We start from the raw sequence: 25,655 nt of genomic DNA on the forward strand, positions 1-25,655 counted from the left end.
GTGTTTCGTGGGTGATTGTCCTTAGTGTCCTTGTTCCTGTCACTGTGTTAGTTTACATAAGTATAGGCTGTTTCGGTTTTCGTTACGTTCATTACGTTCTTGTTTTTGTAGTATTTGTATTTAGATTCGTGTTACGTTTTTTGATTAAACATGGATTGCAATCTACACGCTGCATTTTGGTCCGACTCTCCTTCGCCTACAGAAAACCGTTACAATATCTTTAAAAAAAGCAGTGGTAGACAGGATTATCCACACATATTTAGCAGCGTATGTTATAGACAGAAGCATGCTACATGGCAGACCAATCTGAACTCATCTCTCAGCATGTCCAGCCCAGCCATTATCTCAGCCAATCATGCTAGCAGGAAGGTTCCTGTATTTTCCCATGGCCAAACCAACTAGGCTTGTTATTTAACAATTGTATTCGTATTTACAGATGGCATAAAAGTTTGTTATTTAGGCACATAAAAGTTTACATGTTCCTGAAGGCATTTTTGCCAAAAAACATATTTTGATAACAAAAAATGTAAACATTTTCAAATGCCTCTCCTGTGAGGTATCGATGTGCACATATGTCCCATTTTGACTTTGCAGCTGGCTAATCTATGAAATCGCTCAGTTCTGCCTCCAGGGCAAAATTCATGACAATATACGTCAACCTGCTATCACTTTGTGGCACTGAAACTGAGAGAAGAAAGCCTTCACTGTAAGGGTGACTTTTTCTCTGGCTTCATAATCATGGCAGCCATTTTGTCTTTGTCGCATTATGTACCATACCGCATTTGGTGTCAGTTGAAGGCAGATATAACTATAACCAGGCTGTATTCTTTTGGTGGAGCAGAAATTGTTCAAGCGGAAGTTGTATTCAGTAGTGTCTCTAAACAGGCGGGTTGCCTCCCAAAATGTACGAATGTTCCTAGCTTACACGTCTGTATGGATACAGTTTGGCGTAGAGGAACTACGTAATTGCCGTATCCCCTTGTTGCCCACATCCCCCGGACAGAAAATAGTAGCGAGCAAGATGGAGGTCACAGAGGTTATTTTTAATGAGTGCATTTCGCAAGTGGCTAGTTTGCTTCAACTACCTTCACTAAAACTAATGCAAAGGTTTTGCCTGCACATTTTGGTTTTGAATAATGACGTTTTGGCATGTCTGCCTGCTGATTTGTTGGAAGTGTCTTTCTGATGAGGACTCACCCTGGAACAATTTTTTTCCTTTTGAAAGTTTCCAAGAGAGTCCGTTGCCTACGGTCTGGATTTTCGAGAATATTCATCAGTTGGCAAAGTATGAGAATCAGAACAGGACAGAGCAGAGAATATGCCAACAGCTGAATGAGGCAGAACAACAACAGAATAGAAAATGGAACCAATATATCATACAGTATAGTGACATACAGTATAAGTAATATGTTGCTGTATGTGACATAAACTACAGTATGTTACTACAATGGTTATGTGACTATTTTGACATGTTGTAATGAGAGCATGTTGTCGGTACACAGGATTAGAGTTTAAAAATGAGGGTTGAAGGTGCTCTTTGGTTTGGGGGTCTTCCAAAGTCATGGGACAGTGAAGGACGAAGGCACTCTTAAAACCAGTCTTTATAATAGCTTTATGAACACGACATAGAAATAGTCGCTTATACATTTTTTTTCAAGAAGTCTTCGTTAATCCCACGAAGGCAGAACAGGGTTTTTAAAAATCCTCACTCTTTAGAAATCATCTGTCTTGGTATGTCATCATATCAGCTCTCTGCATGCAATGGCGCCATATATTTTCTTTTTTCTTTCTCTCCCTCCTCCCGTCACTCATTTTTCTCCCCGTTTCTCTGTAAATGTCCTTTGTTCCAGGCTTCCAACATAGTAGAGTTCGGCCCACTGACTTCCATTCAGGATTTCAAGGGCGGACGGAGAAATCAGACTGACAGGTCCCTGAGTGAACCGTGTGTCTCTCTCCTAAATATGGACGTTTCCAGAGAGATGGGGGTAGGGGACAAGCAGAAAGTTGAGTCTCCTGGACGATAAACTTTGAGTGAGAGTCACTGCAGGCTTGAGTGATGGCTAAACTGATTTAATTAATTCTATATCTAAATCCATCCAAAAGAGGACTAATCGTAGTACAGTATTTTGAGAGACACATTATGAATCCCAAATAGTCCCCTATTCCCTATATAGTGTACTCCTTTTAAAAGTAGTGCACTATAAAGGGAATAGGGTGCCATTCGGGAAGCAGAAACATAGGTAGTAGAGGGGAATAGTAGAAATAATGTCTTCTAGTATCTGAATTGTCTACACTTTAGAGACTAGCTAGCTAGTAGATGTGATCCAAAGAGCTTTTACCACCTGAGGAACATTGCCAAGGTGTGGCCGTTTCTATCTCAGGCTGATACAGAGACTCATCCATGATTTTATTACAAGCAGGCTTGACTACTGTAATGCTCTCCTGTCTAGTCTACCCACGAAAGCCATTGGTCAACTGCAAAACATACAGAATTCTGCAGCACAGGTACTGACCAAGACCAGATGGAGAGCACACATTATATAAAGCTTGAGTTGATTTCATTCAGACAACAACAAAGACAAACGGATTCATCATTCACTACACTCACAAAGACATTTGATAAATTTGGGAACTCTCTTGTGTTTTGATCATGCCCATGCCATGTGCGTTTCTACCTCAGCTGTTGGCTACACATACATTTTATTTTTAAATATTTGTCTTATTGTTTTATTGTAATGATTGATGAGCAAATAATGTAAAGTACTCTAAACTCTTATTTGGGCTGGATAGCTGCAGTGACAATGTTATAACAGATGTCAGAAGATCAATACTTGGCCAGATCAGTGTATTTAGTCAGATTAATGTTTCCCTAAATACAGTAGTCCATATTACAACATATAAAATAATAAAAAATATTCCTAGATTATGTTGAGATCACAACTTATTTATCTCATGATCATGACATAACAAAAGTTGTTTTGTCGAGATCACAAAATAATTAAAAGTACCATGCATCATCCATTTGTTTGTTCAGATCCCTGTGGCTGCAGTTGATCGCAATGCGCTCATGGGGCATTTAAGCCCTGAACGATGCCAGATTGACACACTGTTTCCCAGGCTGCCCACAAAACCACAGCCAATCGCATTGCAAGGAACAACGCAGCTAGTCTTGTGAGCAAGCCAGTTAGCTAGTTAGTCTTGGTAGCTAGCTAGCTTGTTATCTATGCTGGTTGTTAGCTTTCATAACTGATACAGTATGTGTATAAATATAAGGGACACTTCATGTTTTGTAGATAATATATGTACCGTGGGTGAGCTTCATTCTTGACAGGCTGGTCCGATTCCATTTCAGCTTCAGAGGATGATGTCAGGATGCTGCCTTGTAGGCTGTTTCATATGTAAAGCTCCTTGCACGCATTTTAGCCGTCAGCACTTTGTAGGCTGTTTCATATGTAAAGCTCCTTGCACGCATTTTAGCCGTCAGCACTTTGTAGGCTGATTCATATATGCTGACGACTGTTTCAAATCATAGTCACATACATCATGTAGCCTAGCCATCAGTCCTATATGTTTTTATAAGGTTTTTATCAGAACTAAAGTAGGCAAATAACCTTAAGCATAGCCTACAGGCCTAGGATCTCTGGAACAGGGTTGGAAAGACCATAGCCTACTGAAACGTGTTCTAACAAGCCCAGTCATTGAGCAATCGCGCGTGGCCGCTATTTGGCCACTGTTTAAAACATGATCCCAGCTTTGTCATGCTGCTATATCTATTGCTCAATTCTTAAATTGAAGCACATTCATCCACTTTATAACCGATGTAGCCTACCTGGCATATTACAAATGTAACTGCGGGAAGTGCTTTTTTAAATTATTTTTTTATTTGCTATTCAGAGCAGGCTACGGATTATGTTTGTTTTTTGGTGGGATATTCTAATTAAAAAATAATTCCACACATATAGCAGTAGGCTATATGTTAAAACCAGATTAAATTTAGAATAATCTGATGGGTGAGAATATTATCAAATTCTTGTCAAATTGTGACTGGGAGACTGATGAAGTCTGTGTAGCCTGCGCAAGAAACAGAGCGGACCACATGCCTTAAATGTGTCACATCATACAGCCTGAGAATGTATTAGAAATCAAAATGTAGAGCATAAGATGTGTATCACAACTAAAGGTTACATGAATAATACTAAATTAGGTATATAGGAGGACCTGTTTCATATGATCACTTTGACATGGAAACCGGCCACTAGGGTTTTTATACTGCCCTCTGGGTAGCAAATGTTATTTCAACAGGCCTTGGTTTTGATAGGGCATAAGCTCTGGTTCCACAGGTTGCATGTTCAAATCCCGCTATAGAAAGATTTTGTTCTATTGTTGTTTTAAGCCTATCCCAACCCTTAACCCTTACCTTAACCATTTGGCATTAATGCCTAACCTTAAGAATGCAGAGTTAATGTCTAAACGTAACCTTGGAATGATACAGAGAAGTAACCAAACATTTTGGAACATGGATGAATGTGAGACTGTGAGTGTCTGTTGCTTTGTTAACTGCTCAACACAGAATAGCCACATGTCCTTTCTATTTCATTCAGCTATGTTCAATTGTATTCGTCTTCCTATAAGATGATTCCATGGGCATTATAAGCCAATCTTGTCTGCTAAATGAGCGTGTGTAGACCACAGCCATATGACATAGCCAGATCAGGGACTAACGTAAGGACGACTCAGAATATGCTATTCTGTTCTTCTGAAATAGGCTACACTTTCTTAATATCATAGTGTTTCGTTAGACCTGCCTAAAATAAAACATGGATTTATTGTGATGTGTAGGCTATATTACATTGATTTATTTGACTTGTTTAACTTCTTGAAACTCCCCACCCCGGATCCGGGTTTGTGACTAAAGCCTCAGGCTCATTAGCATAACGCAACGTTAACGATTTCTGAAAATCGCAAATAAAATGAAAATAATGCGTCTGCTCTCAAGCTTAGCCTTTTCTTAACAACACTGTCATCTCAGATTTTCAAAATATGCTTTTGAACCATAGAAATTGACTAATTTGTGTAAGAGTATGCAAAGCTAGCATAGCATTTTGAGTAGCATTTAGCACGCAACATTTTCACAAAAACCAGATAACCAAATAAATAAAATCATTTACCTTTGAAGAGCTTCTGATGTTTTCAATGAGGAGACTCTCAGTTACATACCAAATGCGCAGTTTTTCCTGAAAGCGTCTGTGTGTAGGAGAAATCGTTCCATTTTCTACATTGCGTCTGGCTACCGAAACGAAACGAAGATTCAGTCACCTACAACGTAAAACTTTTTCCGGATTAACTACATAATATCGACCGAAACATGGCAAACGTTGTTTGGAATCAATCCTCAAGGTGTTTTTTCACATATCTCTTCATTGATATGCAGTTCGTGGAAGCTTGCTTTCCTCTCTGTATCCCATGGAAAAATACTGGCAGGTGACTTTTGCGCACCAATTTCGGCGCAGGACACCGGGCGGACACCTGGCAAATGTGGTCTCTTATGGTCAATCTTCCAATGATCTGCCTACAAATACGTCACAATGCTGCAGACACCTTGGGGAAACGACAGAAAGGGCAGGCTCATTCCTCTCGCATTCACAGCCATATAAGGAGACAATGGAAAACAGAGCCTCAAAAATCCTGCTCATTTCCTGGATGCCATCTCATCTTGGTTTTGCCTGAAGCTCACGTTCTAGGGCACGCACAGAGAATATCTTGGTAGTTTTGGACATGTCAGAGTGTTTTCTTTCGAAAGCTATCAATTATATGCATAGTCGAGCATCTTTTTGTGACAAAATATCTTGTTTAAAACGGGAACGTTTTTCATCCAAAAATGAAATAGCGCCCCCATAGATGTAAGAGGTTAAATGTAGATGTTCCAAAGGTCTGCATCAGTGGCTTGTAGGCTATGCGTAGGAGCCTGGAGATATGAAACGTGTTTATGTTCATTCATGGTCAATTACCGTCAGGTATTTGCATGATAGTTACCGGCTTATAAAATTTCATGTCCGCTACAGCCCTAGGCATCACACCGGTGGTCTGTGGTTTGGGCTGTGTGTTGCAAAATCAAGTCCCTGAGATGTTCTGTCTTTGTATACACACATACACATATACACACACACACAAGCACATATAACTATGTACAGTGACACTGGCAAAGTTACACCTGCATATTGAGGTAACCAGACCTATGACAAACAAGCACACACACACGCACGCACACACGCACACACACACAGCGCTCTTCCCTCTGACCTTTACCTCATTGTGTCAGCCAGTGTCAGGTGACGTGGCCACATCACATCATGTCAGAGATGTCCAAAAGGAGACCTCTCATCTCTGTACATCATGCATCAAAGGCTCCATGACGCTCTGAGCCTCTGAGCCAATCACTGTCTATACAACAACAAGGCCAGTCAACCCGCATAGCAACACCCACAATGTCCATCAAGTGCACATCCAAATCAAATGGAGTGTACTGACCTTTTCACTGTGGAGGAGGCCCTCTGTATTGTATCTATTCCATCATTCATTTGGGTGCCAAGGCTGATGCATTCGGAGATCTGCCTCTTAGCTTTGGATGGATCTATCCATCTTCCTAGTGCTTCTACCCAAATGTCACCCAATTCCCTATTTAGTGCACTACTTCTGACCGGAGCCTTATGGGGCCTGGTCAAAAGTAGTGCTCTATATAGGGAATAGGTGCCATTACAGCCATTAGGGATGTAACCTAGATATGCCCCCACAAGTTCCTCCTCGATGGGAAATAAAAAATGAAGCTTTAGTAGCGACAGGATTAAATTGATTAGAAGAGCATTCCCCTTTTTGTATTGTATTGTGTCAACTTGTGTTTTCTTGAGCTGTATGACTTTTTGTTACCTGCTCTGTTGTTGCATCGTTTCGAGTGTTTAGAGAGAGACAGAGACAGAGACATATCCTTGAGTGTGTTTGGTGTACTCAGCTCACGGGGGGGGAACACCTGGGCTGTGTGAGCTTTTAATTTCATCTTGTGCTCTATCTATAGGCTATGAGCAACATGTTTGTCACGCAAAACAACACAAAAAATACCTTAAAACTCCTCATTATAAAGGAGTACGGTTTTATTTGGAACTTTTCTTCAGCAAGGTGTATTATAATAATGTTTCTGCATAATTACATTGTGTGTAACAAAGCATACAACACTTACCAATGATACACAAGTGGTTAAATAAGGATTTCAAATGCATTGAGAGGCCATGGTTCCATAGCATGACATGGAATGTGACTGCGGACTATTGAAGCCTCCAGGCTTTGTCCCAAATGGCACCCTTTTCCCTGTTTACAGCACTGCATTTGACCAGGGCCCATGGTAAAAACTAGTGCATTATATAGGCAACAGGGTGCCATTTTGGGACGTAGGCAGGTTTTCACAGAGGAACATATACTCTTCCCGGAAAACATCTGTGACAAAGACATAAGCTTTTCATTGGCTTTGGATTGGTTTGAGTGAGACAGGCTAGTGTAATAATGTTAAAGTGGCTAAGCCTTCGGGCATCTTTAAAGCTCTTTGAAATGCTGGGCAGGGAGAGAGGGAGAGAGAGAGAGAGAGAGAGAGAGAGAGAGAGAGAGAGAGAGAGAGACTAAAAGGACTGAGTGGCTTGTCTGAGTGTCCACTGTTGCCACATGCACAGGTCTATGCTGTCACACACATTATGTTTCCCTCCATAGATTTCCCTGAAATGTCGTGATAGTGTCTGTAGTTATGGATGACAGATCGAATTGTCTTTAGCCCCTTTAATGTGACACAAAAAGCCTTGGTGGACAATGCCAGTTAACCCATCTCCCCCTGCATGTCAGAGTTGGCATGAGACTGTCACTGTGTCAAAGCAGACAAGGAGCATTTGTAACACTCTAAATTGTTGATTTGACTGTTTTATATTGGAATTGAGTTGATATTTGAATGTGTATCTGCTACTCAAACCGTTATTACTCGTTCAAACAAATGAGGTGGCTTCTGACCCATTCACTTGCTAAATGTATACTCAAAAGTATGGAACACTTTTAAACTCACTCCGCATACTGTATAGGCCATTGAGCACAAGGTTAAATTCACATTAACTGCACATACAGTATCTCAGGATAAAATGCACATACAGTATCTCAGGATTAAATGCACATATGGTATCTCAGAATTAAATTCACATACAGTATTTCAGGATTAAATGCACATACAGTATCTCAGGATTAAATGCACATACAGTATCTCAGGATTAAATGCACATACAGTTCCTCAGGATTAAATGCACATACAGTTCCTCAGGATTAAATGCACATACAGTATCTCAGGATTAAATGCACATACAGTTCCTCAGGATTAAATGCACATACAGTTCCTCAGGATTAAATGCACATACAGTACTTCAGGATTAAATGCACATACAAGTATCTCAGGATTATATGCACATACAGTATCTCAGGATTAAATGCACATACAGTATATAAGGATTAAATGCACATACAGTATCTAAGGATTAAATGCACATACAGTATATAAGGATTAAATGCACATACAAGTATCTCAGGATTATATGCACATACAGTATCTCAGGATTATATGCACATACAGTACTTCAGGATTAAATGCACATACAAGTATCTCAGGATTATATGCACATACAGTATCTCAGGATTAAATGCACATACAGTATCTCAGGATTAAATGCACATACAGTATTTCAGGATTAAATGCACATACAGTATCTCAGGATTAAATGCACATACAGTTCCTCAGGATTAAATACACATACAGTATCTCAGGATTAAATGCACATACAGTATCTCAGGATTATATGCACATACAGTATCTCAGGATTAAATGCACATACAGTATCTCAGGATTAAATGCACATACAGTATTTCAGGATTAAATGCACATACAAGTATCTCAGGATTAAATGCACATACAGTATCTCAGGATTAAATGCACATACAGTATCTCAGGATTAAATGCACATACAGTATTTCAGGATTAAATGCATATACAGTTCCTCAAGGATTAAATACACATACAGTATCTCAGGATTAAATGCACATACAGTATCTCAGGATTAAATGCACATACAGTATCTCAGGATTAAATGCACATACAGTTCCTCAGGATTAAATGCACATACAGTATCTCAGGATTAAATGCACATACAGTATCTCAGGATTAAATGCACATACAGTATCTCAGGATTAAATGCACATACAGTATCTCAGGATTAAATGCACATACAGTATCTCAGGATTAAATGCACATACAGTATTTCAGGATTAAATGCATATACAGTTCCTCAGGATTAAATACACATACAGTATCTCAGGATTAAATACACATACAGTATCTCAGGATTAAATGCACATACAGTATCTCAGGATTAAATGCACATACAGTATCTCAGGATTAAATGCACATACAGTATCTCAGGATTAAATGCACATACAGTATCTCAGGATAAAATGCACATACAGTATCTCAGGATTAAATCATGGTATCTCAAATTAAATTCACATACAGTATTTCAGGATTAAATGCACATACAGTATCTCAGGATTAAATGCACATACAGTATCTCAGGATTAAATGCACATACAGTTCCTCAGGATTAAATGCACATACAGTTCCTCAGGATTAAATGCACATACAGTATCTCAGGATTAAATGCACATACAGTTCCTCAGGATTAAATGCACATACAGTTCCTCAGGATTAAATGCACATACAGTACTTCAGGATTAAATGCACATACAGTATCTCAGGATTATATGCACATACAGTATCTCAGGATTAAATGCACATACAGTATATAAGGATTAAATGCACATACAGTATCTAAGGATTAAATGCACATACAGTATATAAGGATTAAATGCACATACAAGTATCTCAGGATTATATGCACATACAGTATCTCAGGATTATATGCACATACAGTACTTCAGGATTAAATGCACATACAAGTATCTCAGGATTATATGCACATACAGTATCTCAGGATTAAATGCACATACAGTATCTCAGGATTAAATGCACATACAGTATTTCAGGATTAAATGCACATACAGTATCTCAGGATTAAATGCACATACAGTTCCTCAGGATTAAATACACATACAGTATCTCAGGATTAAAAATACAGTATCTCAGGATTATATGCATACAGTATCTCAGGATTAAATGCACATACAGTATCTCAGGATTAAATGCACATACAGTATTTCAGGATTAAATGCACATACAAGTATCTCAGGATTAAATGCACATACAGTATCTCAGGATTAAATGCACATACAGTATCTCAGGATTAAATGCACATACAGTATTTCAGGATTAAATGCATATACAGTTCCTCAGGATTAAATACACATACAGTATCTCAGGATTAAATGCACATACAGTATCTCAGGATTAAATGCACATACAGTATCTCAGGATTAAATGCACATACAGTTCCTCAGGATTAAATGCACATACAGTATCTCAGGATTAAATGCACATACAGTATCTCAGGATTAAATGCACATACAGTATCTCAGGATTAAATGCACATACAGTATCTCAGGATTAAATGCACATACAGTATCTCAGGATTAAATGCACATACAGTATTTCAGGATTAAATGCACATACAGTTCCTCAGGATTAAATACACATACAGTATCTCAGGATTAAATGCACATACAGTATCTCAGGATTAAATGCACATACAGTATCTCAGGATTAAATGCACATACAGTATCTCAGGATTAAATGCACATACAGTATCTCAGGATTAAATGCACATACAGTATCTCAGGATTAAATGCACATACAGTATCTCAGGATTAAATGCACATACAGTATCTCAGGATTAAATGCACATACAGTATTTCAGGATTAAATGCACATACAGTTCCTCAGGATTAAATACACATACAGTATCTCAGGATTAAATGCACATACAGTATCTCAGGATTAAATGCACATACAGTATTTCAGGATTAAATGCACATACAGTATTTCAGGATTAAATGCACATACAGTATCTCAGGATTAAATGCACATACAGTTCCTCAGGATTAAATACACATACAGTATCTCAGGATTAAATGCACATACAGTATCTCAGGATTAAATGCACATACAGTATTTCAGGATTAAATGCACATACAGTATATAAGGATTAAATGCACATACAGTATATAAGGATTAAATGCACATACAGTATTTCAGGATTAAATGCACATACAGTATCTAAGGATTAAATGCACATACAGTATCTCAGGATTAAATGCATATACAGTTCCTCAGGATTAAATGCACATACAGTATCTCAGGATTAAATGCACATACAGTATCTCAGGATTAAATGCACATACAGTATCTCAGGATTAAATGCACATACAGTATTTCAGGATTATATGCACATACAGTATTTCAGGATTAAATGCACATACAGTATCTCAGGATTAAATGCACATACAGTTCCTCAGGATTAAATACACATACAGTATCTCAGGATTAAATGCACATACAGTATCTCAGGATTAAATGCACATACAGTATTTCAGGATTAAATGCACATACAGTATATAAGGATTAAATGCACATACAGTATCTAAGGATTAAATGCACATACAGTATTTCAGGATTAAATGCACATACAGTATCTAAGGATTAAATGCACATACAGTTCCTCAGGATTAAATGCACATACAGTATCTCAGGATTAAATGCACATACAGTATTTCAGGATTAAATGCACATACAGTATCTCAGGATTATATGCACATACAGTATCTCAGGATTATATGCACATACAGTATCTCAGGATTAAATGCACATACAGTATCTCAGGATTAAATACACATACAGTATCTCAGGATTAAATGCACATACAGTATCTCAGGATTAAATGCACGTATAGTATCTCAGGATTAAATGCACATACAGTATCTCAGGATTAAATGCACATACAGTATCTCAGGATTAAATGCACATACAGTATCTCAGGATTAAATGCACATACAGTATCTCAGGATTAAATGCATGTATAGTAAAACCAGATTTCAGCCTTGGATGAATCCACGTGGTGTAAACACCAGTAAATCTATCTATCTAGCTAGGCCTATCTATCAGACGACATCAAGGTCAGGAATATGCCGTCTCATCCCTTTGCTCTCCTCCAGTTGGTTTGATCATCATTCATAAAGCGGGCGGCTGTTGCAATCCTCCCTGGGTAGAACGAGCGGGACGTCCGACGGTGGCAGCTTTTGACGAATCACTGCCTTTAAACTATTAAACATTATGCAGTTAACGTTGTCCGCCATACATTCTAAATCCAACCAAGAGGGAGGAGATGAGGGACTATTTTCTCTCTTCCAGATACCATAAAACTCCCAACTCCCCCTACCGCCGCTGCCGCCGCCGGAGAGAGCCTCCTTCTCCGCCGCGTTTGAGGGACGGTATGTAGCTGAAAATACCTGTTTCCCAGTCCTCCTCCATCTGTGGCGCTGGTTCAAATAAAATCTAAATCAAATTAAATGTATTGGTCGCAAACACAGATTTGCAGATGTTATCACAGGTGCAGTGAAATGCTTGTGTTTCTAGCTCCTACAGTGCAGGATTATCGAGCAACAAAAAAAAGCAATACGCACGAAATCCAAAAAGTAAAAAGAAAGAAATTAAGAAATATCCAAAGGAGCAATGTCAGAGTCCAGAATATAAATATGCAGTGTTTAACCTCTCTAGGGTAGGTGAGACGGTAGCATCCCACCTCGCCAACAGCCAGTGAAATTGCAGGGCGCTAAATTCAAAACAACAGAAATCTCATATTTAAAATTCCTCAAACATACATGCATTTTACACCATTTTAAAGATACACTTGTTGTAAATCCAGCCACAGTGCCACAGTTTCAAAAAGGCTTTACAACGAAAGCAAACCAGAGAGGATGTCACGCCCTGGTCTTAGTATTTTGTGTTTTCTTTATCTATTTGGTCAGGCCAGGGTGTGACATGGGTTTTTGTATGTGGTGTGTTTTGTCTTGGGGATTTTTCACAGGTATTGGGATTGTAGTTTAGTGGGGTGTTCTAGGTTAGTCTATGGCTGTCTGAAGTGGTTCTCAATCAGAGGCAGGTGTTTATCGTTGTCTCTGATTGGGAACCATATTTAGGCAGCCATATTCTTTGAGTGTTTCGTGGGTGATTGTCCTTATGTCCTTTTTTCTGTCTATGTGTTACTTTGCACCAGTATAGGCTGTTTCGGTTTTCACATTACGTTTGTTGTTTTTGTATTTGATTCGTGTTTACTTTGTTTCATTAAACATGAATCACAATAGCCATGCCGCATTTTGGTCCGACTCTCCTTCGCATATAGAAAACCATTACAGAGGAGTCACAAAAATCAGAAATATAGATAAAATTTATCACTAACCTTTGTTGATCTTTATCAGATGACACTCATAGGACTTCATGTTACACAATACATGTATGTTTTGTTCAGTAAAGTTCATATTTATATCCAAAAATCTGAGTTTACATTGGCGCGTTATGTTCTGTAGTTCCAAAACATCCGTTGATTTTGCAGAGAGCCACATCAATTTACAGAAATACTCATAAACAGTGATAAACGATACAAGTGTTATTCACAGAATTAAAGATATACTTCTCCTTATAAACCTGTTGAAACTCCCCATCCCGGATCCGGGATCATGACTAAAGCCTCAGGCTCATTAGCATAACGCAACGTTAACGATTTCTGAAAATCGCAAATAAAATTAAAATAATGTGCCTGCTCTCAAGCTTAGCCTTTTCTTAACAACACTGTCATCTCAGATTTTCAAAATATGCTTTTGAACCATAGAAATTGACTAATTTGTGTAAGAGTATGCTAAGCTAGCTTAGCATTTTGAGTAGCATTTAGCACGCAACATTTTCACAAAAACCAGATAACCAAATAAATAAAATCATTTACCTTTGAAGAGCTTCGGATGTTTTCAATGAGGAGACTCTCAGTTACATACCAAATGCGCAGTTTTTCCTGAAAGCGTCTGTGTGTAGGAGAAATCGTTCCGTTTTGTACATCGCATTTGGCTACCGAAACTAACCGAAAATTCAGTCACCTACAACGTCAAACTTTTTCCGAATTAACTCCTGAAACATGGCAAACGTTGTTTGGAATCAATCCTCAAGGTGTTTTTTCACATATCTCTTCATTGATATATCGTTCGTGGAAGCTTGCATTCTTCTCTAAATTCCATGGAAAAATACTTGCAGCTGACTTTTGCGCACCAATTTCGGCGCAGGACACCGGGCGGACACCTAGTAAATGTGGTCTCTTATGGTCAATCTTCCAATGATATGCCTACAAATACGTCACAATGCTGCAGACACCTTGATGAAACGACAGAAAGGGCAGACTTACTCCTCTCGCATTCACAGCCATATAAGGAGACAATGGAAAACAGAGCCTCAAAAATCCTGCTCATTTCCTGGATGCCGTCTCATCTTGGTTTTGCCTGAAGCTCACGTTCTAGGGCACGCACAGAAAATATCTTTGTAGTTCTGGACACGTCAGAGTGTTTTCTTTCGAAAGCTATCAATTATATGCATAGTCGAGCATCTTTTTGTGACAAAATATCTTGTTTAAAACGGGAACGTTTTTCATCCAAAAATGAAATAGCGCCCCCATAGCATCAAGAGGTTAATGCAACCGCTGTGTCAGATTTTTTTTTAACTTTACGGAAAAAGCAAACCATGCAATAATCTGAGTACGGAGCTCAGACGACAAATCAAGCCAAATTGATATCCACCATGTTGGAGTCAACATTAGTCAGAAATAGCATTATAAATATTCACTTACCTTTGATGATCTTCATCAGAATGCACTCCCAGCAATCCCAGTTCCACAATAAATGTTTATTTTGTTCGATAATGTTCATCATTTATATCCAAATAGCTACTTTTGTACAAATCAAACAAACAAGTCACGAAGCGCGTTCACTTGGAGCAGACGAAATGTCAAAAAGTTCCGTTACAGTCCGTAGAATCATGTCAAATCTTGTATAGAATCAATTATTACGATGTTTTTAACATGAATCTTCAATAATGTTTCAACCGGAAAATTCCTTTGTCAGTAGAAATGCAATGGAACGCAGGTTGCTCTCACATGAACGCGCAAGACTGAGCTCATGGCTGCTGGCAGACCTTTGACTCATTCCCCTCTCATTTGCCCCTACATCACAGTAGAAGCATCAAACAAGTTTCTAAAGACTGTTGACATCTAGTGGAAGCCTTAGGAAGTGCAACATGAACCCATAGACACTGTGTATTCGATTCTAGCTTTTATGGCAGAGTAGCAGGCAGTTTAATTTGGGCACACTTTTCATCCAAAATTCCCAATGATGCCCCCTACCCTAGAGAAGTTAAACAATAAAGCCCTCGAACCTGGGGATTATCATGTGATAACTTCCGACTAAGGGCTGTTCTTAGGCCTGTGTAAATTAGTTTTTCATTTTTTCAACTTCATTCTGAAGTTGCTACCCAAGTGGGCTGGTCATTAGTTATTTTCTCATGTTTTGACCCAGTTGTTAATTATAATAATTCTATTCATTCAACATTGCTATGCTAAACAAATCATTAACATGTAACTAGCCAGCAGAGATTAAATGATGATGAGAGAAACACTTTATTTAAAATAATTGTGTGTAGATGGGTTACAGATTTTTGATTTAATACATTTTGAATTGTAAACACAACAAATGTAACAAAACAAATAATTGGAATAAGTCAAGGGGTATGAATACATTCTGAAGGCGCTGTATAAAGTGGATAAAACAGTATGTAAACATCATTAAAGTGACCAACGTTCAATAACTCTATGTATATAGGGCAGCAGTCTGTAAGGTGCAGGGTGGAGTACTGGGTGGTTGCCGACTAGTGACAGTGACTAAAGTCCAGGGCAGGGTACTGGGCGGGGGCTGGCTAGTGGTGAATGTTAAACGGTCTGATGGCCTGGAGATAGAAGTTGTTTCTCAGTCTCTCAGTCCCAGCTTGGATGCACCTGTACTATCTCCGCCTTCTTGATGGTACAGTAAGGGGGGGGGGGGGGGAATTGGTGGCTGAGGTCTTTGATGATCTTCTTGGCCTTTCTGTGACACCGGGTGTTGTAGATGTCCTGGAGGGTGGGCAGTGTTCACCCCGGGTGATGTTGACTTGACTGACGGCGTGGAACTTTGTCATGTTAATGCGAGACGGCGAATGAGACGAGAAAAAGTGCTTCCTATTTAGAACATGCCCTCACTTCACATGAAGTAGGAATTAGCAGGGGAGCTTTTGTTTCAAGTGTGTGTGGTGTCCGTTGATTTGGACTGTGTGTTCATATGACTTGCCCCTATTTGTCCCTTTCACTTGGCCCTATTGGTTGGCCCTTGTTGTTTTCCTTCTGTAAAGGAAAATGTCTGCTTTCTCGACATGCTCCTATCACAAGAGTGATGATGCATGCTAGGAGTGCCTCTGGGTGAAGCAGGGAGGGATTTGAATGGTTTCTCTCTCCTTCACTCGTTGCCTTGTTTATCGGCCTCTGCCTGAAGGAAAGATGGTGGTTACTTAGTTGGTCTGTCTCACTTGTGTCTCTCTCTCTCTCTCTCTCTCTCTCTCTCTCTCTCTCTCTCTCTCTCTCTCTCTCTCTCACCCACTCTGTTTTTATGCATCTTTTCACTTTCCTGTCTCCTTCTCTCTCTCTATCTGTATCTTTGCTATCCTACCTTGCTAAGAGGAGGCTGAGGCGGAAATGGTGCTTCTTTTAGAAGTGTGCGTGCGTGTGTTCTTGCTTGCATGCGTGCCTGCATGCAGGTGGGTGGGTGGCTGTGAGAGCATTCAGGAGCATGTGTCACAGAGACAGCTCTTACAAAAGATGAGTTACATTGCCGTTATTATACAAAATATTACATTTTCTCACTTCACAACGCCAGTCATGTTTTGTAAGGCGATCAGCAGGATAAAGAGTCTGTTTTGGGATATATATTGTTGTCAGAATTCCCCACCACACCAGTGTAGGGACAGGGACAGCCCCTGGAGTTGACCGACATGCAAATGGTGATAATACTGCTGCAGACTGTCGCAGTCCCCATCCTGAAACAGCCCGTGGGAGAGTGGCACAGCTGTAACTCAAGGGATCTGGGGCAATCACTGATTCAGACAGTCTGTGTACTGCAGCAACAGAGCCACTACAAAAGAATAGCTACTACAGTGCATACTCAACCAAACTATGTGGGAAATGCTGTGTTGGTTAGTGCTGTTATTTGTCTTTTATTTGAGATGATTAAGTGAAATGCTTGTTGTGGCTACTTCTCTATGATATCTCACATCCACTTAGGTTGATAACATACGGCAATATTATTTTTTATTTAACTAGAAAAGTCAGTTCAGAACCAATTCTTATGCACAATTACTAAATTGTAATTATTCGCCTACCTCCTCATGCCTTTTGCACACAATGTATATAGACTATTTTTTAAATTAAATATTTAAAGAAAATTCTACTGTGTTATTGACTTGTTTATTGTTTACTCCATGTGTAACTCTGTGTTTGTCTGTTCACACTGCTATGCTTTATCTTGGCCAGGTCGCAGTTGTAAATGCGAACGTGTTCTCAACTAGCCTACCTGGTTAAATAAAGGTGAAATAAAAATTTGAAAAATAAATAAATAAAAATTATGACCTACACTGGGCCAATTGTGCACAACCCTATGGGACTCCCAAACAAGGCCGGTTGTGATTCAGCCTGGATTTGAACCATGGTGTCTGTAGTGACAGCTCTAGGACTGAGATACAGTGCCTTAGACCACTGCGCCACTCAGATGCCCAAACATGTATGTTTGCACTTGTTCAATGGGGTGTAGTTAACTATATTGAATTCAGGAAATTAATATTCTGACACACAACACCATATTTGCGGACCAGCAGTGTATGGCAACAACCATGTGAATCATCTTCAAATCAAATCAAATTTATTTATATAGCCCTTCGTACATCAGCTGATATCTCAAAGTGATGTACAGAAACCCAGCCTAAAACCCCAAACAGCAAGCAATGCAGGTGTAGAAGCACGGTGGCTAGGAAAAACTCCTTAGAAAGGCTAAAACCTAGGAAGAAACCTAGAGAGGAACCAGGCTATGTGGGGTGGCCAGTCCTCTTCTGGCTGTGCTGGGTAGAGATTATAACAGAACATGCCCAAGATGTTCAAATGTTCATAAATGACCAGCATGGTCCAATAATATTAAGGCAGAACAGTTGAAACTGGAGCAGCAGCACGGCCAGGTGGACTGGGGACAGCAAGAAGTCATCATGTCAGGTATCCCTGAGGCATGGTCCTAGGGCTCAGGTCCTCTTAGAGAGAGAGAGAAAGAGAGAATTAGAGAGAGCACACTTAAATTCACACAGGACACCGAATAGGACAGGAGAAGTACTCCAGATATAACAAACTAACCCTAGCCCCTCGACACATAAACTACTGCAGCATAAATACTGGAGGCTGAGACAGGAGGGGTCAGGAGACAACTTGCCTACCTGGTTAAATAAAGTAGCTTTTGTAGCTACCTCAGTGATCTCTCAAAGCTGGCACCAAATCACCAGCTCTATCATACACTGAAGTAACTATGGTGTCAGTTTTATTCACACATGGGGACAGACAAGAGATGATACCAAAACCAAAATGATGACACATTTATACTGTGTCCCAAGATGGATAGACTAGAATGTTCTGGAACATGGAGCTCTGGGCCTGTATTCACAAAGAATGCTGATCTAGGATCAGGTCCCCCTGTACAGGTATGTAATCGTTTTCATTATTATCTACAAAGCATAACTGATCCTACATCAGATCAGCACTCCCACTCTGCACTTTGCTGAAACTGGCATTTTGATCTTAATCCTTGGCGTCTCCCGGCAGTAGCTACTGGAGAACAACTGTCAGGTTGAGGATTACTGTAAGCCTAACATGAATCCAAGGTCATCCAAACACACACTCTTGTCAAACAGTTGAGTTGAGCAGGAATCACCACAATCATATACCTTACTCTTAGACCCATTACATGGTCTGTATTATTTGAAACTTTCCATCAGATATTTCCTCGTTTTCATCTTTCCTGGAAATACCTGATCTGATAACACACATCCCCCTGTTTCTAGGAAAGCACATGGATATGAAATGTGCCCTCGGAAAGTACGCTAGAGATAAAGTACACAGATTCCATTCACACATCATTCACACAACATTCAAAATATACCTTAGCTGGCCGATAAGCATCAGCTAGCATATGGCTACATGTAATATAATCAGAAATAACACTAAACTTCTAACAGTGTTATGCATTTGTCTTTCCAGAGAAAACACACCAAAAGAATACATGTACAATATACATAGCAACAACTGTACAAATAAAATCCAAATAATAACCAGAGTAGTAACGGAAAAAGATGAAACCTCACAGAGCCTTTACCCTAGTGTGATAATCATCAACTCCAAGTGAATGCCCGAGGCAAATTGAGCTAAATAAATAGCCTTCCCTCCAGCTGTCTTCTTTAGTTACTCTGCTGATGAAAATAGAGCATGTCCCAAATGGCTCCCTATTCCCATAGGGCTCTGGTCAAAAGCAGTGAACTATATAGGGGATAGGGTACTATTTGGGATGCGATCCCCTTTCAGACAGTAAAGTTCAGCTTCTTTTAGTTCAGCCTCTATTCACAGTTGATTCATGCAGCAATAAACCCCAAAGTGTATCTCATCCACAACAGACTGCATACATTCGCCCCGATTAACGCCCAAAACGAGTCATGCCAATCCAAAATATGGAGCATTCAAAAATCTCTGCACACTCTTGTTCATGTTTCCCCCTCAGTTTAGGGGGACGGCATAGGCAAATTAAGTGATTAGATCAATGACCAGGGTGCTGTAATAGCATGTTGTTTTGAAAAACACCTGCACATTGACATTGCCCCTGAGTCTCATTCAAACAACCTTGTTGCAGTAATGCTCAGGCAGATGTTAGCATTAGCGCTAGCACTCGAGGAGCAGACCAGATGTCTGCTTCAGCCTGTTGTTCTGGAGAAGAAGTAGAGCAGATTGTAATGGTGTGTTTGGGTAATCAGGTTCCCTATTGTGCCAAGGAAAACACATCCACACTGCACTGTACCTTCTGGTTCATTCTCTACTCTTATTTCCTTCGGCATCCCCTGCTTGACCATGCGTTTGTTCTCTGTGATTATTTTCAGCCTTCTCATTGAAAGCAGGAGGATGTGTTAAGTGGGTCGGCTGTGTATTTTAGATCAACCTAAAGGGAACACTTTTCTTTTTGAAGAAATGTTCTCATCAAGTCACAGTGGTTCCCACTTCTGACACCAAATGTGCCTAAAGAGTATAATCTCGCACTTCATTATAGGTGAGCATGCCCAAATGCCTATCCTGCTGTTCTGGGTCATTTGAAGGCTTCTACCAGCAGACTGGTAAGAAGTAGAACTGGGCTGGTATGCACAGATACCTCTGCAGTAGATCCAGCTACAGGTAATTTAGCACTCGGCGGTACCGTTCTGTAAGCTTGTGTGCCTACCACTTAGTGGCTGAGCCGTTGTTGCTCCTAGACATTTCTACTTCACAATACCAGCACTTATAGTTGACCGGGGCAGCTCTAGCAGGGCACAAATTTGATGAACTGACTTGTTGAAAAGGTTCCATGTTGAAAGTCATTGAGCTCTTATGTAAAGCCATTCTACTGCTAATGTTTGTCTATGGAGATTGCATGGCTGTGTGCTCGATTTTCCACACCTGTCAGAAACAGGTTTGGCTGAAATAGCCAAATCCACTAATTGGAAGGGGTGTCCACATTTTTTGTATATATAGTGTATTTCCCCTCTTAGAAATTCCAGGCTGCAGCCTATTTCAGGAGTAAATGCTGCGAGCACCATTTATGGCCAGAACAACATTGTTGGGACCGGCAGCGATATTTAGACGGAAGGTCTATGTGATAATTGTGTTGTTACTCGCGGTCTAAGTGTTGCTCCACACTGTAATTGAAAGTGACTGATTCAGTTACAGATATTTATTTATCCCGCAGGTCTTAGGAAACCTAATGTTCGGGCCTTAAGTGCCTCCAGTGCCTGCCATAAAGGAAGGAGAGGCCGTAATAATTGTGACTGTAGCTTGGCTCACATATTGGTGGCTACATGCCACAATAATTAATCATTAGAGATGACACGCTGGTGTTTGGGGTATAGCGGCCTGGCGAGGTAATTGCGTTAAACACCCCGTGAATCAATCAAAACAACAGGTGCAAGAACTGTAACCACGGGCCCACGGCAACGCCTGTGAGATGGAGGGAAACCATCACACAGCCCTCTTGAGTGTCTAACAAGTCAGTTTTACCCCCAAACAGAGCATCCGGGGCATTGGAGTGATGGCATAGCCGACATGCTATACTGAAACAACTTCTCGTTAGTCTGGCTGGCGATGGAAGATATCCTAATGGTCAGTTGACAGGCATGGGGAAACGGATTCCTGTGATGTGTTGACTCTGTGCTTGATTGTCTCTAAGGTCTCCAAGAGGCTTAAGAGCATGATTCTGAGATTGAACCTGTTGTTCCACTGCCCACGTTACATAAGGGCATGAACAGGCCTCGGGCAATGTACCATATGGGTATGGCTGCTCTTGTCAGCAACAAAACAATTCAGACTGCTGTCTGTCGGTCTATCCATCTGTCCCTCTGTCCTTCATTCCATCAGTCTGCCTGTCTGCTTTCCCTCAACCTGCCAGTGTAATTAAATGATGCCTCATTGCCTCATTGAGTGCCAATACAGCACGGATGTCAAACTAATTTTGCCTCTGGGGCTGTATTTGCTTTGGTATATATTGGTATCTTTATATATTTCCTCAACATCATTTTGGGAATGTTCTATACCTCCTGACTGTCTAGCTTTAATTTCAGTGATTATTAGTGGGCTGGACACAGTCAATAAACTGTATAAATATAGGTCCATTATCTCTTCTACACAGTTTTCATTTGGCTATAATAATTTTTATGTATATTGAGATCGTTGTAAAAAAAAAATAATTATTCAGCCACCTTAGGGAAGAGTGGTGGTGTTGTTGTTCCATGTCAAGTCTCTGTGATGAGGACGCCATGGAACTTAAAGCTCATGACTCTCTCTACTGTAGTCCCCATTGCTGTGGATTAGGACGTGTTCCCTCCTCTGCTTCCTGAAATCAACATCCAACTCCTTTGTTTTGCTGACTTTGAGGGGCACGTTGTTATTTTGGTTAGGTCAGGGTGTGACAAGGGTGGTTTGTTCGTTTTGGTATTGTCTAGGGGTTTTGTATGTCTAGGGGTTTTTGTAAGTCTAGGTGTTTATATGTCTATGGTTGCCTGAATTGGTTCTCAATCAGTGGCAGCTGTTTATCGTTGTCTCTGATTGGGGACCATATTTAGGTAGCCATATTCCTTGGGTATTTTGTGGGTTCTTATTCTATGTTTAGTTGCCTTTCTGCACTAGCCATATTAGCTTCACGGTTCATTTTGTTGTTTTGTTAGTGACAGAAGAACCCACCATAACAGGACCAAGTAGCATGAAAAGGAGGAGCAGCGTTTAATGGGGAAATGGACATGGGAGGAGATACTAGATGGAATGGGACCCTGGACGCAGCCGGGGGAGTATCGCCGTCCTAAGAGGCAGCGAAAGCGGAACGGTGATACTACGAGGAGAAATACCGGAGAATGGAGGAACGGCAACGATATGCCCGAGAGGCATCCCCAATAACTTTTTTGGGGGGCACACGAGGAGATTGCATGAGTCAGGTTGGAGACCTGAGCCAACTCCTCGTGCTTACTGTGGGGAGCGTGTGACTGGTCAGGCACCGTGTTATTCAGAATGGGCATCCAGCCAGGAAGGAAGGTTCCGGTTCAGCGCTCCTGGTCTCCGGTATACCTCCTTGGACCAGGATATCCTGTGCCGCCTCTGCACACTGTCTCTGCGCGATGAGTCTGCACAGCCCAGTGCGTCCTGTGGCAGCGCCCTGCATATGCAGGGTGAAAATAAACATCCAGCCAGGACGGGTTGTGTCAGCTCTACACTCCAGACCTCCAGTGCGCCTCCAGAGTCCAGTACGTCCTGTTCCTCCTCCCCGCACTTGCCCCGAGGTGCGTGTCCCCACCCTGGTACCACCAGTGCTGGCACCACGCACCGATCAGGCCTACAACCATGGTGTTGTCAGCAAACGTGATGATGAAGATAGTGTCGTGCAAAGCAATGCAGTCGTGGGTGCACATGGAGTACAGCAGAGGGCTGAGGACACCGTTTGAATAGGACCCTTGATTATCTATCTGGTCCTTGAATCCTGACAGCACCCATCAAGAACAACATAGACAAGCAATATTTTTTGTATCTGAAGTATATCCGCCCAACTCCTATACCAAGGACAGGTGAACGTGTATAATGATCTATCTAATCTAGTCTGAATACATCTAGATGAATAGCTAAATGAGGTGAGTTGAAAGGCTGGCCTTGTAATTAAAACAACCAATTGAACCAGTCTAGCATAAATACTTCACCCCCACAGTATTTTTAGGTACGAAATACTTTGATTTGATTAATTAGGATCCCCATTAGCCGTCTTACTGGGGTCCGACTGTCACGCCCTGGTCTTAGTTTTTGTGTTTTCTTTATCTATTTGGTCAGGCCAGGGTGTGACATGGGTTTTTGTATGTGGTGTGTTTTGTCTTGGGTTTTTTTCACAGGTATTGGGATTGTAGCTTAGTGGGGTTTTCTAGGTTAGTCTATGGCTGTCTGAAGTTGTTCTCAATCTGAGGCAGGTGTTTATCGTTGTCTCTGATTGGAAACCATATTTAGGCAGCCATATTCTTTGAGTGTTTCGTGGGTGATTGTCCTTGTTCCTGTTCTGTGTTAGTTTACACCAGTATAGGCTGTTTTCGGTTTTCACATTACGTTTGTTGTTTTTTGTATTTGATTCGTGTTTCCATTGTATTCATTAAACATGAATCACAATAGCCACGCCGCATTTTGGTCTGACTCTCCTTCGCATATAGAAAACCGTTACACCGACGTATAACGAGAAATACAGTACAGACACGGGCCGAGTGGTGCAGTGGTCTAAGGCTGTGCCGCTAGAGATTCTGGGTTCGAGTCCAGGCTCTGTCCCAGCCGTTTGCAACCGGGAGACCCATGGGGCAGCGCACACTTGGCCCATCGTCGGGGAGGGTTTGGCTGGCAGGGATGTCCTTTTCCCATCGCGCACTAGCGACTCCTGAGACGGGCTGGTGCAGTACACGCTGACAAGGTTGCCAGGTGTACGGTGTTTCCACCGACACATTGGTGCAGCTGGCTTCCGGGTTAAGTGGGCATTGTGTCAAGAAGCAGTGCGGCTTGGCTGGGTTGTGTTCCTGAGGACGCATGGCTCTCGACCTTCACCTCTCCTGAGTCCATACGGGAGTTGCAGCGATGGTACAAGACTGTAATTACCAATTGGAGACCACAAAATTGGGGAGAAAAATATTATAAATAAATATATTACATACAAAATGCCACAATTTACGTACAATAAAAAACATTAGCATCTAGTGTGTGTGTGCATCTATCAGTTACACATACATGTCAGTACATACACACAACAAGTAGGTCACATGTGATGGAGGGACACAGAGCCAATGACAGCTTAGTCAAGTAGATGTTAAGGCACACACCGCTCAAGTCCCAAGTAATCAAGTTAAATTCTAACAGGCTGTACAGTACTTAGGACATAGGCTTTCAAAAAATGTTGTGTTTTTAAAAACTGTGCTCTAATTTTGTCATTTTTCCCCTGTATGACTTCTCAACCCCTCTTGTCACCTATCCTCCATAAACACAAGCTGTCCTGCTTCATATCACTGTCACTGGATATTTCTCATTTTCTTATTTTGACTTCAAGTTTCTCTGCGAAGCCATGAATGTGCTATTTGTTTCTTTGAACAAATCTATTTTGGGCAGTGGGTCCAGGACATGCTGTCCTCATAACGTCAAGGAGATAAAGAAGAACTAGTTCAAGACTTGGACTGGATTTTTTTCCTCATTGCGTTCACATTTGCCAACTGGTGCCTCTGACTTATAAAGTACACTACTCATAGTGAGTGATAGGCACTTTCGTTAGTTAGGTGACATTTAATAAGGGATTGAATTGAGATGTGAACACCTGCGCGAACTCTCTAAGTTAATGCCTAGGTTTTAGATCTGCGGGCTAACATTGTCTTATGGTGCACAGGAGCCCTGAGTTCGAATCCATTTGGTCAATTACATAATTATAGTGATGTATTGTATACTGTTGAGGTAATCACTGTAAATGAGGGAACTCCAAGCCTATGTTTGACAATTTTTGTACAGGAGCATAAAATAGTATGATAAAGATTGTGCATCTGATTTATGAGAGAGAGAGAGAGAGAGAGCGAGGGAGAGAGGAAAAAAAATTGGCATGATCTACATTTTCAGCTCAGAGGTAAATGACAGACATTACATTTAAAGTCCCTAGAACTGCCTCGCCAGTGCTTAGAAAGGGTCTTTGCGTCATAGATG

General features: G+C 40.7%; 1 long non-coding RNA gene across 1 annotated transcript in view; it reads left to right on the plus strand.

The window, feature by feature from the left end:
• The window catches only part of LOC135541014 (uncharacterized), a 113,951-nt gene extending 89,940 nt beyond the window's left edge, over positions 1–24,011 (plus strand). Inside the window, exon 4 of the long non-coding RNA XR_010455900.1 lies at positions 22,628–24,011. This is a non-coding gene — a long non-coding RNA (uncharacterized LOC135541014). The remainder of the gene's footprint in view (positions 1–22,627) is intronic.
• Positions 24,012–25,655: the final 1,644 nt, after the last annotated feature.

Source organism: Oncorhynchus masou, chromosome 6 (genome assembly GCF_036934945.1).
Source record: "Oncorhynchus masou masou isolate Uvic2021 chromosome 6, UVic_Omas_1.1, whole genome shotgun sequence".
NCBI classification, from domain to species: Eukaryota; Metazoa; Chordata; class Actinopteri; order Salmoniformes; family Salmonidae; genus Oncorhynchus; species Oncorhynchus masou.